This window comes from Sus scrofa, chromosome 11 (assembly GCF_000003025.6).
Source record: "Sus scrofa isolate TJ Tabasco breed Duroc chromosome 11, Sscrofa11.1, whole genome shotgun sequence".
In the NCBI taxonomy this organism is placed as follows: Eukaryota; Metazoa; Chordata; class Mammalia; order Artiodactyla; family Suidae; genus Sus; species Sus scrofa.
The window spans coordinates 71,508,057-71,524,808 of NC_010453.5; positions in this window are offsets into that span (position 1 = coordinate 71,508,057).

Below are 16,752 nucleotides of genomic sequence, written 5' to 3' on the forward strand. Positions count from 1 at the left end.
CAGTAGCCCTCAAAGGAGTGACTGATGAGAGTCCCTGTTCTTCACTTTTGCCTGTGTGCGCCCCCTGGGGCTTCCCTTGAGCCTTTCCATGTCACACACTGAATGGGGGGTGTGACCTTCTCCCAGGTGATGCCATGACTGGGCACCCAGACTCAGGCAGGTTGTGTTGATGCTGGACTCTTCGGAGTTTAGAAATGATGTTTTCCACTCAAGTTTATCTATCTATGTATCATCTACTTATCTCTATCAAGTTTCCTTATGTCCGTGTGTGTGTGTGTGTGTGTGTGTGTGTGTGTGTGTGTGTGTGTATTAAGAAAACTTAGCATGAAATCTACCCTTCTAACACCTTTTTGGTGCACACCACAGTATTGTCAACTCTAGATGCCATGTTGCAGGACAGATCTCCAGAAGGTATGCACAAGGCATTGCTCCCTGATACCTTCCCACTTGCTCTTGTACAGATTCTAGGTCACAAACAGGCACCTTTCTGCAGAAGGCTCTGTAGAGATCCAGGACTCTCCCTCCTCTCTCTGGATGGCACTCCAAGAGGGTTCTCAGAGGACAGCCATTTGGGCCAACATGGTTTTGGCAGCCGTGACTTTGCAGATCTGCAGGCAGGTGATTATTTTTATTGGAAGGCAATCAACTCCAAACACCATCAGGAGCCTTCTGGCCTCTCTTTGGGTTTCCCTTATTAATACACCACAGCCTCAGCAGCTGTATTTGTCAACACTGCAGGGAGGACCATGTGGGCCGTTGGCTGCAGCAAAATGAGGTTTGTCTGGTAAATCCTGATGTTTTCCAAAGCTCCGTCCTGTCATTCAGAATGACATTTTATTCCACTTACTGTGATTAGTTTTTTGCAGAAGAGTTTTAAAAGTGTAATTGCTTTTGTAGTCTAAGGAAGAAAAGGGCACTAAGCCACATTCAGAGATGTGGATAATTGTTAAGCCGGTTTGGGAGGTAAAGAATAGTGAGATTTTGAGGAGAGAGAGTAGGTACATTTAAATATATGAATGTGTTTCTTTCAAACCTTTACCAAAAAGGGCTTGCCACAATGTAGCTAATGAAACTTGACTTTAAATCAGTTTCCAAAGATAATGGAGAGAATTTAAAGAAACCAGGGTGTTGACCACTGATTGCAGGGGAAATGGGAGAGAGCAGATTCAACTATTTGGAAATAAAGCAAATCAAATAAGTAGAGTAATAAAATTCAGGATTGATGGAGCATTTATATTAAATAGTAGTAGGCATATATAGTTGCTATTATGATGTGTAAAAAACCTAGAAAAGACTAATATACATTAAAATAAGACTATTATACACGAGGTTCAAGAAGTTTATTTGATATTGGTCAGTACCTTGTTCCAGATTTCATTTCCAGTTTTCTTTCTAGCAAATAAAGATATAGATAGAGTAGTAGGATATGTCTGTCAACCTCCTCATTCACTGATTCATTCCAAGATGTTTGTTCTGTGCCTATTGTATTCAAGGCACTGTTTTAGATACTTAGGGAATAGCTGTGAGCCACAGAGTTCTGGTTTCATGAAGTTTATAATCTATAGAAGGAGACAAAGCATAAGCAAGCTGATGAAGAGTGTTTGTATAATTGAATTTCACATTGTGATATGTTCCATGAAAAAAAAAAAAAAAGGAAGAGTCAGGAGCTAGAAGGTGACTGGGGACAGTAGTTAATATCATAAATATGCACAGCATTTTCAAGGTATACAGGACACAAGAAGAAGCAGGGAAGCTAAGGGTCTATTTGGAGCAGCCTCTATTCCTGCTGGTGAGGAAGACGTAGGAGAGAACAAACTGATGCTCTGCCAGAGGGATGTGAGCTGGAGATTGGCACCTGCCATCCGCCCACCTCCCAGGGAACAGTCCTCATTTTGCCCCAATAAAACTTAACTCTCAACTTTTAGTCTGTGCATTTTTGAAGTCAACAGGGGCCACTACAGGAGTGAGGTCCCTGAGCCAGTGAAGGATGAGAGCCGCCAGGGAACACGGGGTCTTGGCTCTCAACTGGGTCATCCATTACAATGGGAAGGGAAACTCTGGTGTTTCTGAGCTGAGGTTGGCCACAATCTGTGTTTTGTTTCAAAGAGCCCAGTGCTGCTGCAACATTCACACTAGAGGATGTGTGCTTGTCTATGTGTTGTGGTGGGGATTTGAGCAGGAAGGCCTTCGAAGCGGCCACTGCCATGGTCCAGGTGAAAGATGGTAGAGACTTGAGTGACGTGACGGTGGTAGAAATGGGAAAACGTGATTGGATTCTAAAAATACACAAGAAACTGATGACCAGATCTGCTGATAAGCTGACTGTGAGGAAAAGAGAGGGTTCCAAGCATCACTGTCAAGTTTTTAGCCTGTGCAACTGAGAATACGATAAACCACCAACAGGGGTGTGAAACATTATAGGCGATATTAGGTACCGTCCCCAGTCACCTTCTAGCTCCTGACTCTTCCTTTTTTTTTTTTTTCATGGAACATATCACAATGTGAAATTCAATTACACAAACACTCTTCATCAGCTTGCTTATGCTTTGTCTCCTTCTATAGATTATAAACTTCATGAAACCAGAACTCTGTGGCTCACAGCTATCCCCTAAGTATTTAAAACAGTGCCTTGAATACAACAGGCACAGAATAAACATCTTGGAATGAATTTATGAATGAAAGAGTAAATGGATAGATCCTTTTACTCTATCCTTATCGCCTTCTGCTTTAAATTGGAGGTGCTTATTGGCTACAGTAAAAGTATAAGTGCTGTGAAAAATGATCCTTGGAGGCAAGATGGAATAATGTTTAAAGGTTTATAAAGTCTGGAGCCAGGATGCTCAGGTGTTCATCTGCAGAGTGAGGATTATACTAGTACCCACCTCATTAAGTTTGAAGAGTTAAATGGTGAATACCTGCAAAGCCCTGAAATGTTGTCTAACCTGTACTAAGATCCAGTACAGACTTTCCGTGGTAGTATTGTTGATATTACCAAGACTTTTCCAGGTTGACTCCATGAGATAAATTTGATGCAAATATGGATTTGGCCAATCCCAGCACAGAGGTATCAAGTGGGAGACCATCAAAGTTAAAATCCACATTGTGGTTTCCATAATCACTTTTCTTTTTTTAAATTTTTTTGTCTTTTTGCCTTTTCTAGGGCTACTGCCGTGGCATATGGAGGTTTCCAGGCTAGGGGTCCAATCGGAGCAGTAGCCATCGGCCTACGCCAGAGCCATAGCAACACGGGATCTGAGCCGCATCTGTGACCTACACCACAGCTCACGGCAATACCGGATCGTTAACCCACTGAGCAAGGGCAGGGATCGAACCTGCAACCTCATGGTTCCTAGTCGGATTCTTAAGCACTGAGCCACGATGGGAACTCCCACAATCACTTTTCTAACGAGCCTTGTGAGAAACTAGTTTGAAAGGCACGACCCTTTCATTTTTGAAGCATTGAGGAGTGGTTTTGTGAAGATGTCAGGACTTTGAACTTGCTCTTAGGCTTCCTGACATGTTACTAATCAAAATCCCCGGTAATTCTAAGTTTGTGAATTTCCTTTTTATGAATTTCGAGTAGTGTTTCTTCGTTTCTCTCCCAGATTCTGCATGCTTTTCCCTTGAATCTGTGTTCAAAGACTATGTGGTCCATAGCAGCCTGGGTTTGGTTCTGTACATCTGAACGGAAGTGCATGGGTGATTTTAGGTTGAATGGATTCACTGAGCAAAAGTTCTGGATTAAATCGTAGGATATCATTTGTCTTAGCAGCTGTTCCTTTAAGTTTTCTGACATAAAGTTATACAGTGTCATCGGCCAGAATATTCATTAGCTTATTTCTTATAAAAGTCATAGTTTGTCGAGTTAAGAATACTACTGAGGACTTTCCTTTTGAAGTTCATGTATAAGAGGATGCTCCAGCATCTCAGCTAAAAAATTTCCACATTTCAGGGCCCTTCAATTTGTCCTAAAACTGGTTCTTCTTGTGAATTTTATTTCTATTTTTATTTTTTTGTCTTTTGGCTTTTCAGGGCCATGCCCATGGCATATGGAAGTTCCAAGGCTAGGGGTTGAATCAGAGCTGTAGCTGCCAGTCTACACCACAACCACAGCAACGCGGAATCCAAGCCACATCTGCGACCTACACCACAGCTCATGGCAATGCCGGATCCTTAACCTACTGAGCGAGGCCAGGGATCGAACTCATGGATACTAGTCAGGTTCCTTAACCACCGAGCCATGATGGAGCTCCCTCTCCTTGTGAATTTTACATACATAAGAATAATAAAATATTTGCCAAGTGTGCTGAAGATGGAAAAGCTGATAAAGATTTTATCGTGGGAAATGTCTTTGCTCATCCCCCACAATCGGTCATAGATCCAGCGGCAGTTCTGCTCAAGGCCTGTTACCCCATTTGCTGGAAGGAGAGCCTGTTGTCAAACGAATCATCCAAACATGGTGATGGATGACTAGATTATCAGCATGACCCAGAGGAAAGCCTAAAATGCTGAACATCGCCTGACTCAATTCAGGTGCTTATTAAGAGCACTTAAAAATGGATTTCCCAAACTTGCTATAATCCATTTTGTTCCTGAGCCTCCTTCTGCTGCACTGTTTACAGTATATGCACCTCTCTCTGCGATGACGGGGAGCTGTGGGTGTAACGGAGGAAGGCCTTTGAAAGACACCATTGCAATGGTCCATGTTCAAGACATTGTTATGGGTTGAATTATGTCCTTCAAAAAGATATGTCAGAGACCCAACCCTTCCTCCCCCACATTTCAGAATGTGACTTTATTTAGAAATAGGGTTGTTGCAGGCATAATTAAAGTCAGGATAAAGTCACCCTGGAGTAGGTTGTGTCTCTGACCCAATATGACTGGTGTTTTTATAAGAAGAGATACAGGAGTTCCCGTCGTGGCGCAGTGGAAATGAATCCAACTAGGAACTACGAAGTTGCAGGTTTGATCCCTGGCCTCGCTTAGTGGGTTAAGGATCTGGTGTTGCTGTGAGCTGTGGTGTAGGTCCCAGAATCGGCTCGGACCTAGCGTTGCTGTGACTGTGGCTGTAGCTCCAATTTGACTCCTAGCCTGGGAAACTCCATATGCTGCAAATGCAGCCCTAAAAAGCAAAAAAAAAAAAAAAAAAAAGAGAGAGAGAGAGAGAGAGAGAAAGAGAGAAAATACAAAGAAATAGATGCAGGGAGAAGGCCCATGAGTCAAAAGCAAAGAGTGGCATGATGCAGCTACAAGCCAAGAAAAGCCAAGGATTGTTGGCTACACTGGAAGATACAAGAGGGAAAAAAGGATTCTACCCAGAGCCTCAGAGCAAGCAAAGCCCCTATGACTCCTTGATCTCAGACACTTCTGGCCGCAGAACTGTGAGAGACTCATTTCTGGTTTTAGACAACCATTATATGATAATCTTGCTATGACCGTCCCAGGACGTTAATACCGACATCAGAGTGTTCATACAAGACAGGCCTTCCACATCCATCCTTTGCCGAGAGCCACTGCCCTTTCAGCCAAACTTCCAGATAGACTTCAGTATAAATCACTGCTGTGTACTCAAAAGGAATGAGACATGCAGTGACCCAGAGCATCGATGGCAGTATAGAATCTTAAGCAACTTTATCATTAATATCTATGACTTATGCACCTGAGACTGTGCTAGCTTTTACATATGTTATCTTAATTTATCCTTTCATCAACCCCCTGAGGTTTCTGTAATTACTATTATTTTTTCTAACAAATGAGGGGCCTGAGGTTTAGAGAGGTTACACATCTTGCCCAGGGTCACAGAGCTAGGAAAAGGGGCAGCGGAGAGCCAGGACGCAAGGCCCGTCAGGTCTGCAGCCTGACCTCTTTATCCCTGCCCATGAAGGCTTCACAGTTATCATCTTGATGCGGGAAAAAGACCTACACCACAGCAGTTTCATCTTCCTCTTTCCCAATTCTTCGCTTCCCGTACTTTTCCGCTTTTGGCCAGTTTCAGAAGGTCAGAGAAGGAGGTAACATTCCTGCTCAGATTTTTTTTTTTAAGGCATTTCCAAAAGATCTGGAAGGCGATTCCCATTCCCGCAACTTAAAATCTTCAGTTTACCCACAAGTTTGTGTGAAATGGGAAAAATTTTGTTAGTTTCAAAAATTCTTACTTTTTTTAATCCATAAATTATGATATGCATCTTTTTTTTGGGGGGGCTGTACTTGTGGCATATGGAAATTCCCGGGCCAGGGATCTAACCTGCATCTTAGCAGGGACCAAAGCCACTGCAGAGACCACACCAGATCCTTAAGCCACAGAGCCACCAGGGAACTCCCATGATATTCATTTTTGTAGGGGGTTGGGGAGGGGTGATAATGGGCAAGAATTATCTCTTCTTCAAAAGTACCTTGGAAAACTATGATTAGTAATGATTTTATTTGTTGAGAAAGAGCAAAAGTTTCCAGGATGCTATTTCTAGATTTGGTCACTGTGTACTGTGGGGTATTTGAAAATGCCCTGAATAATAAAGCCAGTATTTCCTCCCTAGTAAATGGGCTCTAGCTCTGAAGAATGGATGTCAATTTTGTCCTTGATTTTATCTACTTTAGTGGGCAAACAATTCATTTTAAAACAGACTAATAAAATTATTCCCTTAGTTAGAAAATATTCCACAAGACAATTCAGGGAAAATAAATCTTTCGATCATGTTTTAAGGGGGTCTTACAGCGTTTTATGGATTCCATGATTTCTCTTTGAAGCAAATCATTTACTGGCAAATTTATAATCACTGGGATGTATTTTAAGCTATCTATATTTAATGATTCCTTTCATTGTGGCTCAAATTCATTTTATTGACTTAATTTGGCATCTCCGTTATATGCTCTCATATATTAATACTTTGTGGTGACAGTAGATAATGGTAACCTATAAAGCTTTATATTATTTGAAACCATGGACCAACATTTTGGGAAAATGGAAATCATAATATGTAGACACAGTCAGGGATTCAGTGGTATATGATGGCTATTCGGATAATCGGTATCTTTTAATATTACAAATACCAAAAAACAAAAAACAACAAAAAACGCCGAGACCTGGAAAATACTTTTAAGATCCTCTGGTAGCCTGAACACATAGGTATCTAAAGCTCCGACTTCAAAGTAAGGTTACAAAAACTCAGGGAGCCAAAGTGACTTGCCCAGAGTTTTCAATCTCTGCCACATGAATAAGAGTGATTTTTTGTTTTTATTTTAGCAGCGGGCTAATGGACGAATAATCAAATATCATGAATTAGAGTTTGATAGTATCAGCAGGTAGTGAGGCATCGACAGTCGAGATTTAAATCCTTCTCCACTATTCTGGGCGGTTTATTGAACCGTTTAATGCCTCAGTTTCCTCTCCTGTGAGGTGTGGTTGACTGTATTACCCACTTCATTGGATTTATGCAAAAACAGTCTGGAAACTAGTTAAGTCTTGCTTGCTTTTTATTCTCTCTTGTCTTCTGAACCGGTTGGTCTGAAGACACAGTTATAGGTCAAAAGAGGGCATTTTTAAGGATTTAAGAAATAAAGATCACATTTCTGTTGGCAAGGTGGCTTTTTCCCTATATGAAATATGCAGTGTACAGTTACCATCGTGTGGCATATCAATAACTTATTTTTTTATTGTAGTCACAGGTACTTTAATGAACATGCCCTATTTATTCCCTCTAATTTATTAATTAAATGATAGAATGTCCTTGCAGAAATAAAATTTCACACATTTAAAAACATCTTGTGAGACATTGGTTTAATTATGAATGATATCTAATTGAAAGAGAAACAGAGATAACTCCTTTTTCAGCCTCTACCCCTCCCTTTTTGAACAACTGAAATAATTGTTCCCAGAAGTCGCTACCCTGTGAAGCCTGGGCTGTCATTCTTTGAAGTGTCTCTCACATGGTAAGATCAAATAGCTCCCCATAATTACAGTTGGTAATTTTGGAGTCATTATTTTTGTTAAGATTTTCAGCACTCAAAAAATATGTATATTCTAGGTCAACAAGTCATTATGTAATGAAAACAAGGTAGCAACATGATAAAAGAGGGGAAGGAATGAAAAAGTGTTAAACTACCTTTGGTTCTGGGTGTGGTGAGCCTAAATTCACCTTCTCACTAACGGAAGTTGAAAGTGATCACTGACACGTGATTAAAGAACCCATTTTACAAACTGTGTCGAAGCGAAGTGGAGAATCTTAGTGGTTGCATTTAGAAAACAATGGTGTTAAGGAGTCTAATATTCACTGGAAAGAGTTCATAAATGTCTAAGAAACGCACTTGAGCTTGGGTTGGCTGTCTCATGAAACATTGTGCTAATGGCACTTCCATGCGTGTAGGATTTTATCTTTGAATTATCAGAGTACCACACAAAAGGAGAAGCTTGCAATTAAGCATGATCCTGTTCTCCACTCAATACTCTGTGATAAAAGATATGGGGACGGAGTGGATGTGTGTATGGCTGAATTGCTTTGCTGCACAGCAGAAATGAACACAACACTGTACACCAACTGTAGTACAATGTTTTAAAATGATAAAAAAAAACCACGGTAGTGTTGCAAAGTGGCTCAATAATTTTTAGGCTATTTAAGGGTTACTTAGTTGGCATATTGTCTTTGAATTCCTCGTGGGGTCCCTCACAATTCCTTGCAGGAATGCGTTTTACCGCAGGATGTCTCATTCAGCACATTTTAAATGCAGTCCCTGTCTGAAGGCAGGTGGTTGAATAGATGATGTTCTCCAGTTCTCAACAGCCCGTGGATCATAGGATGACATCGACACTGCAGTTAGAGTCCATTTTTGTGGTAGTTACTGAAACAAACCACTGGACATAGGGCCAAATGGACTGAGGCAAAACATTCATTAGCATCCAATTTAGCCATTTTTGTGGTTGGATAGTACCACATACCCTATAATCATTCCTATTTGGTCCCTGGTGAATGCAACTAGAGGATTTTTCCCCCCGACTCAATGTATTTCACATCTAATGGATATATGTTCTGGTAATTACTTAGGTCTGAGTTATTCTTATGGAGCAACAGGAGAGAAAACTAGATTTTCTTTTCTTTTCTTTTTTAAAGTTATAAGACTAAACTTAGGGAAACAAACAGTTGGGAGCTTTGAATAATACAAATTACTCTGTGTGTGGGGCTAGCCTTAGCAGTCTCTAGAAAACTTTCTGATGATGGGATTAAAATCCAGCAAATTTTTACTCTTTGACCAGCATTTTAACTTCTAGGAATTCAAAGGATGAGCTATATGTATACATACAGATTTAATCACAGACATATTCATGGCAGTGCTATTTTTAATAGAAAAAAATGGAGGTAAAACTAAATGTCTACTAAATTCACTTATCCTTTCAAAAATATATATTAAGCTATTGCTTTGAGCCATTCGCTGTTTTACTTGTTAATCAGGGATAATTGAATCAAATAATAATGACAGTTCCTGTAATGGAATACTCTGCAGCTGTCAACAGGGCTGCAGAACAATATTCAATCACATGGCAGGATGCTGGTGATATATTCTTGAAAAAGTAAGTAATACACAGGGATGTACCGTTGAATGTTTATATTTTTCAAATATACTATAATGAATACATGTTACTTTTTTAATAAGAGAAACAAAATAATGATTCTATTTCCATAGAACTCAACAAAAATCTATCAAACTGAAAAAGCATGTGTATGTCTAGTTGATGATGATGGATCTTGTAAAGGAAAAAAGCAATTCAAGAAATATTTATTGAGCACCTACTGTGTGCTGCCTTGTGCAGAATACTGGGAAGCAATGGTGTTGCTGCCCAGGAGCTTCAGGTATGGCCAGTTGGTCAGAACTAAGGGTGTCTGATGACACTGTGGAGTCTCCAGATTCGAGAGACACCATCAACGCCAGAATCTCTTAGACAAAAAAACACTCGACTATCCCAGGTATCATGAAATCACCTGGGGACATCTTTTCTTCATTCCTTAACTCTACTTGGATTTGCTTTCTTGGTTATAAACATTTTTTTGTGGGATGACATTGTTCCAAACCATGTTTTCCTCAAGGGCTCAGGCACGGAGAGCTTTGGTTGCTGGGAATTGATGGGAATGGCCCTGAATGATATCGACAACATCATTTGGGGGCAGGAAAAGAGAACTAGCAATGGAATAAAGAAAAGAAAGAGGCTCAAGCTTAGTCTTTGAGGAGTCAGTTATCAAAAGTTTATTTATTTATTTATTTTTTGTCTTTTTGCTATTTCTTGGGCCGCTCCCGTGGCATATGGAGGTTCCCAGGCTAGGGGTCGAATCGGAGCTGTAGCTGCCAGCCTATGCCAGAGCCACAGCAACGCGGGATCCGAGCTGCGTCTGCAACCTACACCACAGCTCACGGCAACGCCGGATCGTTAACCCACTGAGCAAGGGCAGGGACCGAACCCGCAACCTCATGGTTCCTAGTCGGATTTGTTAACCACTGAGCCACGACGGGAACTCCAAAAGTTTAGAATCTAGGTCTGGCTCTTTCAGTCTGTGTCCAGGTAGACATCAGCAGATATAAAAATGGAGATGGTCTAGGCTGGAAGCTGGCCGCAGCCTGACTTTGGATGTACAGGCAATGAGAGTCAGGGCCATTCTGCAGCATGGGAATTTACCAAAAGTATGCCTCTCTAAAAGGGCAAATGGGATTGGAAGAAAGATGATAGACATAGAAGAGCCTAATTCTGCCCATCTGTAAATATGACTATTAAGAATTACCAGGAAAATTATATTTAATTCACAATTGAATTTTCTGGCTTCTCTGATATTTTAAGGGATATAACACCATATAATCAGTCTGACGAGCAAAAAAAATCTTTCACTAGAAACTCAGTTGAAAAAGAATTGATTCTCTGGACCCCATGTTGTCCTTTGCAGAACATAGTATGTTAGGTTTTCCTTGAGACTTCTATAATTTTGTAGAAAAAAAAATTGACCTCAAGAGTGCCACGGGAGTTCTAATAAATGCCTTCTCATGGAACCGAGGGCACTTTCTCTGATTTTGTTATTCTCATCTGCATTAGTCAGCTTCAGCTCGCCTTCGCTTGCATTCTAAACTGCTGAGTGACTGCCTCAAGCCCTACTGGCCTGTGGCAGATAAAACTGACTAATGTGTCTGAGGCTTTGGAATAAGACAAACAGAGGCAAATAAAAGCTAATATTCCAATGTAGGCAACATAACTGGAATAATCTGCAGCCCAGTTCATGAAGGAAAACTAATTATGAATCAGATGTATAGTTTTTAGGAAATTTTAATGTAGTATATACTTTATGTACCTAGGACAGTTAAACTGTAATAAAGCCTACAGATACACACACATACACACACACACAGACACAATTAAGCAATTAAGACTTACTGGGAGCTATGCTTTTACGTTAGATTTACATTTGTCTCCAATTTTTGAAGGCTTGAGGGTATTAAATCATTAAGATCCAACTGCCATGACTCTCGAGTTGGTTTGGGGAGCTTATTGCGTGCAATTAGAGTAACCATTAGGAGGATTTTGTGTGTACATAGGCAAAATGAGGTATAAAGTCGAGCAATGGTTGATGAATTTGATCAATTTAGACAGTACCCTGGAATAATTTAGGCCAAAACAAATCCTTTACACTACCTAAAGATTTTTCAAGGGTCTGAATTTTCTGAGTAATTATTTTAACTGTCTTCAGACTGTCTCAATACCAAGTCAAGTTACATACAATTTGAAAAAGACTTTAATTCTTCTATAGATTGTATGTTGCTTACAAATTTGGTCGAGATTTAAAATCATTTTTTTTTAATTCAAAAAGTTATCCAAATCATACTGAACTGGCACACTGATTTACATTTTTTTTTTTTTTGTCTTTTGTCTTTTTTGTTGTTGTTTTTGTTGTTGTTGTTGTTGCTATTTCTTGGGCCGCTCCCGCGGCATATGGAGGTTCCCAGGCTAGGGGTTGAATCGGAGCTGTAGCCACCGGCCTACGCCAGAGCCACAGCAACGCAGGATCCGAGCCGCGTCTGCAACCTACACCACAGCTCATGGCAACGCCGGATCGTTAACCCACTGAGCAAGGGCAGGGACCGAACCCGCAACCTCATGGTTCCTAGTCGGATTCGTTAACCACTGCGCCACGACGGGAACTCCTCTGATTTACATTTTAAAGTGCAGGGCCAGAAACCCAATTTCTATTATTATTTTCCTGCTCATACCTATAAAAGCCAAAGAAAGAAAAGTCACCTGATTTCAACATTCATGATGTGTGATAGAAACATAGTGCCCTTTGTTGCTTTTATTCTCTGAAATGCTACTGACCTTTCCAGACATGAGGATGTGGTTGGCACCTTGAATTGTGCTACTATGCAGTGCCTGCTCCCCTCAGGATGCCTCTCCCTGCAGGCTGGCCTCCCTGACACCAGCACTGGTCTCATATGTGCCCCCACAGGCTGACTGGGCCATCCCTCTTGCCGTTGCCTGGAGACATCTTCCTATTCATCAACTCAGCATTGCAGTTACTTTCACTTTCTTGCAGTCTGTCTTGTATTATTTTGTCACAAGGGGGAAATGTGCAAATTCTGTTCTCCTGAGATCATTAAAATTCCTAATAAAGCAACCAAAAAGGGCATAATTTTATCCACTAAAAACATCATCTAAATTAGCCAGCCTCAAGCAGGACTTTGATGGAATAAGACATATGACTGGTTGGTTTTGGTGAAAAGTAAGGAGGGGAAGAAAGGCTGAGCATAAGGTCTTACCCAGATATATCAGCTTTCTCAGGTTGTAATAATGCTGTGTAACAAACAACCACAAAACTGTAGTTGATTCAGTGGAATTCAACAATAAACACTGATTTTTGCTTTATTGCTTGCCTAGATGGCTTTACTGCCCTTATATGGCCTCTTTCTCAGTCAAGGCTTCAGCTAGGGCAACTGAGACATGTGTCTTCTTTATGTGTCTTTGGCAGGGTAGCCCAGGCATGATGTCAAGGTGAAGGCAAAGGAGCAGAAGAGGAGGCCAAAATGTGTATTAAGTTGGCTCAAGCAAGTCACTGGGTCAGTGAAGAAAAGCACTGCCAGAGGTGGGTGTGCAACATTGGGGCCATTCATACAATCAGTCTAAACTATATAAGGCAGGTGTGTGAGAGTGCTTAGTGGATGGCTTCACATACCAGAAAAGGGGCTGGCAAGAGGCCTCAGTCAGATGCTAAAAGGACTTGTGAAGTCTTAAGAGGAATCCCCAAGCTAAATCAATGGATCATTTTTCATAGTCTTAACTGTAATTGAGAGTTACAATTTCATCACATACAACAAACATTCATAGCATTTGACAGAAGTTTCCATTAAGCAGGAAAACCTCTAATAGCTTTATCATTGTAAAAAAAAATTCAATATTCTTGAAATTCAGGTGAAATATTTTCTATCATTGACACAACACTCTAATGCTTTGCAAAAATAACAGTAAATATTTACTTCTAAGAGCTCTGTTAAAAGTAATATTTGTATTTTATTGGTCTTGGGCATTGTTCTGTTTAAAAACTCAACCCAACCCAACCCAACCCAACCCAAACCAAGCGAGTTGGAGCAAAGCAGCCTCTGTTGCCTTCACTTCCTGGGAATTTGTCACCAGGACCATATTCCTTTTACTACCAACACATGACTGATTCCAAGCCACTTGTGAGGTATGTGATTTCAAAGCCTTATCTTCCTTCCAGTAGCTGATCCTCATTCTTTTTCTGTTCTCCTAGAACTTTCTAGAGTTTCCTTGCAGTACCCTGCATCTCTTTCCTGAACATTCTACAATAGTTCCCATTCCTAAAACCACTTACCTCAGGGAAGGCATTTTGCTTAGAATATCATTTCACTGTTTTCTCACTCAGCAGGATTTGCTAGTCTGTCACATACTCTCACATTTCAGAAACTTTATGCTTCTGTTAAGGTATTAATAAATAAAATAGCTACCACATAGCAGTAATCTTTAAAAGGAGACCTTTAATGATTTACAATGGCTTAATTTATTTCAGGTTTTATGACGTTACTGAAAAAAAAAAGACTTTAGATTGACTAATATTTAAATATATTCTTCTAATGTTAAAATATTATGTATTAATTTTAGACAAAGATAAAAAAACTGAAGAGAGTAAAATCATTCATAATCTTACAAACTAAGGAGCAAATACTCATTTTTCCCCTCATTTTAGCATTCATTTGTGTGTGTGTGTATGTCCATCAAACTAGATGAAATTGCCAATAGTCAATTGCTTTGAATTGAACAAAAGCAGCAATTTCATATATTTCGACCTTATATTTGTGAACATTCCTTGCATTAGTAATGCTTCTCAAAGAAACAGAACCAATAGGATATGGTCAATCTATCTCTGTAGCTATTTATCATGTATGTATCTTTTTATCTATCTGTTACCTACTTTTTAATGAAGAGAGAGAGAAACAGAGACACAGAGAGACAGAGAGAGGGAGGGAGAAAGGGCGGAAGGGAGAGAGAGAAGGATTTTTTTTAAGCAATTAACTCGTGATTGTGGAGGCTGGTAAGTCTGAAATCTGTAGGGCAGCAAGCCAGAAGACTGAAAGGTTAGGGAAGAGTTGGTATGCCTTCTTGAGTCTGAAATTTGAAGACTTTCTATGTTTTAAGCAAAATGCTTCATCCTCTTAAGATCTTCAACCACCTGGAAAAGGCCCAACCATGTTACGGAGGATAATCTGGTTTACTCAATGTCTACTGAATCAAGTATTAATCACATCTAAGAAATACTTACCCAGCAAAATCTAGACTGGTATTTGACCAAGTGGGCATCACAGCCTAGCCAAGTTGACATGTAAAACTGACATGACATCACATTGCTTAGAATCTGGATTTTACTATTCTAAATAAACGTAAATAATCACCTTGTAAGTAGATCTATGTCTACATCTTTGATAATTCTACTAAATTTATACAAAATGGAATTACTGGTTTTCTTATCAAAAACATGTATTCTCCTAAGTCTGAGGCCACTGGACATCTGCAATAATCTCTTGTTGTAGGCATGGGATCCATCTCAGGGACCTTCATGCTACCTCTCTATCTTTAGCCATTTTTTTTGCACAGTCATTGGTGGACTAGCACCTAATCGTGGAAACAGGGCATTCGACAATGGACAGCCAGAGACTGACTGACTGAGGATGAGACAATACCAACATCAATATCTCTTGATGACAGAGGCTATTTTCAGAGTCTGGGGCTTATTTTATGACTTTGGAGAATAAAGTTTGTACCAGCTACAGTATTTGTACTCATTATTTTATTTGTCCCTCACAATGGTATGAGGTAGATACTATTATCATACCTTCTAGGTATAAGGTATAGTATTTTTCTACTTATGGGTAGAAAAACTGGGGCTTGAAGAAGAGCCACCTGGTTGTTGGATATGAATTTACCAGTCCAAGCAATAACATAATACCATTATTCTTTCCATTGGCAGAAAGTAGAGAGAAGGTGGTGAAACCAGCTTTGGCTAAATTTCTGGGAGCTGGGGCTACTTGAGTTTGGATGTTTTCATTTCATTGTGGAGTTACAAATTGACATGGAGGATGGAGAGTTGTGATGACCAAAGAATCCAGAGGTCTGAGCAAGTGTGCATTCTGGCTATTTATTGAATATTTAGACATCATCCTATTATCTCATTGGGCAAAGACCCAGAGTTGTTTTTGATTTAAAAGACCAACATATGGGGGATAAAGATCAGGGGTAGTTGCCATAGTAAAGATAATCTTGGCAAATGCAAAGCTTAATGAATGTGATGGGTAAGTGACTGTGTGTGTGCATGCATGCTATGCTTTTGAAGCAAGACTGTAATAGCATAGAGAGTAAATTTATAGAATTTATTAGCATATTAGCTTAGGAAGAGACCTGAAAGTTTATCTAATGCATTCCCTTCAATTTCCAGCTGTGGCAGTGGATGCCTGCGGAGACCAAGTGTTCAAGGTCTTGCAGTCAGTTCCACCCACTATTGCATTGATATAAAATAGTAATTTTATGGTAGAGTATGACTTAGTGAACATACATCTTTGGCTTTTCCTGGACAGTGTCATTTTAAAATTTACTTTATTGTTGACTCCAGATCTATGATGTGTTCTAGACACTCCTATTTCAGGACTCGGATTATAGCTTTTACAGCATATTTCATCCTCAGAAGTGGTACTAAGGCTCCTAGTGAGACTATTTGTTCCAAGAGTTTCTGGTTTGGAAAATACATTCACCTTAACCATGATTGAATGTGCTTATTTCCAGGACAATGGAAGAAAGAAGAATCATAATTTTCTTTCTCAGAGTGTTTTTGCTATTATCGTGGCATCTTTAATTTTTCTCCCCTTGGCTTCCTCTTCCCCTCTCTCTCTGCCTTCGCACTTTTCCTACCAGAGAGACTTTGCTGATCTCTATTGAATTGATACCCAGAAAGTGGGTGGGTACATCAATGAGTTAGGTTAAGAAATACAGTTACTAGAAAAGGTGACACCAAAACTTGCCCTCCGTCCACTGGTGCTGAATAGAAATGCAGAGATAGAGTTTTGGGTGAAAGAGAAGAAAAATAGCTTCATTACTTTGCCAGGCAAAGGAGCCCACAGCAGACTAATGCCCTAAAGACTGCATCCTCCCTTGGGAGAAATTAGGAAGTGACTTGATAGTTTGTGTTTAGAAAAGAAAGCCACAGATAAGGGTAGATGTAAGCGCTCATT